The sequence below is a fragment of the Geospiza fortis genome, unplaced genomic scaffold, assembly GCF_000277835.1.
Source record: "Geospiza fortis unplaced genomic scaffold, GeoFor_1.0 scaffold399, whole genome shotgun sequence".
Taxonomy (NCBI): Eukaryota; Metazoa; Chordata; class Aves; order Passeriformes; family Thraupidae; genus Geospiza; species Geospiza fortis.
In genome coordinates this window covers 461164-463436 of record NW_005054560.1, presented here as the reverse complement: position 1 = coordinate 463436, position 2273 = coordinate 461164, and positions in this window count along the sequence as shown.

Below are 2273 nucleotides of genomic sequence, written 5' to 3'. Positions count from 1 at the left end.
TCTCTTTTCTACTTTATTTTTTCATTTCCTATCCCCATCGCTTCCGATTTCCCTGTTTTATTTCTGGTGCAGTGGGGTGTGTGAGGGGAGAGCAGGAGCCCATGGTGCTGTCAAACAGGGGGTGCAGGGAGCCTGAGCTCCCAGCGCTGACAGCCATGGCACTCAGCAGCCCCCTCCCATAACCCCAGCCAGAACCTGAGACCCAGCTGGCAGCACCCAACAGGCCCAGCTTCACCCTCACTGCGACTTTGGCCCTGCCTGAGGGATGCTGCTCCCCTGGCTGGGCCCACCTTAGGGATGGAGCAGGATCTAACCCCATTGACATTTCGTTTCTCATTAGCGGCACAATTAACAGGCGAGAGGATTTCAGGCTCTGGCTGCATCCTGTTCCCGTCCCTCAGCTGCCTCCTGCTGCCTTTATCTCTTCTGCCTGGGCAGTTCCATCAATGAATTGACTTCTCCCCCTGCCTAATTTATGTCTCCTTTATGTTTGTTTATATAATAAGGTTAAACATCTCCTTTACACCCTACATGCTTGTACATGTTAATTAGCGTTTTTCTTGGGTTTTATTGCACTTGCTGCAGGCTCTGGCAAGATGAACAGTAGCAAGGAGAGGGCTGGGAACCCCACAGACGCCCTGTGCCCGGGCAGGAGCTGCAGCCCCCCAGCCCAGCAGGTTTGGGTGCCTGTTACCCTCCAGGAGCCGTGGGTGAAGCAGCCAGAGCTGCAGCTGTGTCAGGGAAGGGCTCCCACAGGATTGGATTCCACTTCTCAGCACAGTTTTGAGATGTTTTAGGGGGATTGGGGAGCCTGGAGCACCACCATCAGGAGAACAGCAAGAGATCCATGGAGACAAACTGTCCCTGCAGCTTCACCTTGCTGATGCTCAAATCCACCTGACGAGTCCTGGGAGCAGCTTTGGGGTGCAGGGCAGGTGCTGTGCACCCCACAAACATGGGAGCCCAGGGGAAACCTCAAGCTCAGCCCAGAAACCAACTGCCTCTCCATCCCTGTTTGCCAGGCCTCACAGCCAAACCCAGCACCAGCACCACGGGCCCCAGCAGCCAGCAGGGCTTTTCCTGGCTCTGTGGTGCTAGAGATGGATCCATCCCCCCGCAGGGCCCAGCTCTGCCCTGTGGCTGCAGGAAAAGCCCAGCTCCCGAGCAGACATCACCTCTCAGATGCCCTGGGGGGGGAGGAGGACCCGGCGGGACTGGCGGTGCTCCGGGCCCCTCTCCCCCACCCAGCTCCCCGTACAAACCCGGGCATTTGTGGCTCGTTCTGTGAGCACCTGAGATTCAAAGAAACCCTTCATGCTCCACCGAGGGTGCAGGAAAAGCCCCTCTGAGCCTCCTGCCTGCCTGCCAAGCCTCCTCCTCTTGCCCATTCCCCCGGCCTCAGTTTCCCTGCTCCCACGGGGATGCAGGGGCAGAAACCAATGCCCAAATCTGAGCCTTCCTGGATGGGAGATGTCTGCTCTCAGCTGCCCAGCCCATACACAGGCAGGAGCTTAAAGAGGCGAGGTGCTCCCCATTTCCAGCCAGGACGGCAGAACACGGGGATGCTTCCTTCCATCGAGCCCCCTGCCGCTCCAGGAAGGATCCCCCGCACCGGGCTCAGCCTTCTCCACCTCTCCGGGTGGATGCATTCTGTCAGAAGCCACAGCAGGTGACTGCTAATGAAGCTCGCCTAATTAATGCGTTCCTCAGACACGCCCTCGGCGTCCCTTCCTCCAGGTGCTCCATCCGCCACCCCTCCGCCAGCCGTGACCTGGCCAGGCAGGCTCCGCTCCCTGCCTTTAAAAGTCGCAGCTGTGCTCAGGTTTAGGGAACAGCATCCTCCAGCCCAAAGCTCTCCCCTCTTCCAGGGCTCAGCTCTCCTACGGAGAGGCAGCCTTGCTGCTTGAGCAGGCAAAAACCGCCTTCAAACTTTGGTGAATTGGAGTAGAAAGCCGGGGCTAAGGCTCAGCAGAGCCTGGGTGGGCTTCGCGTTCGCCGACAGCGTCCAGGCGCAGGCGGGAGGGATGGAGAGGCTGCTCGGGTTTGTTCCCAGCTCCCGGAGTCGGGGATGCTGCTGCCCCCGCGGGGAGCGAGAGTCGTGGGCAGAAGGGAGGCAGCGGGCTGGGAAGGAGAGACGGAGCCTGGCTTTGGCGGGGAGAGGGTGTGAACGAGCCCCCCAGCGCTGCCTGCAAGGATGCAGCAAGGAGCCTCCTCCCCCCACGAACTGTCTCCGTATGACGCAGGTGCCGAGAGCCAAATTTCTTCCCTCTCAT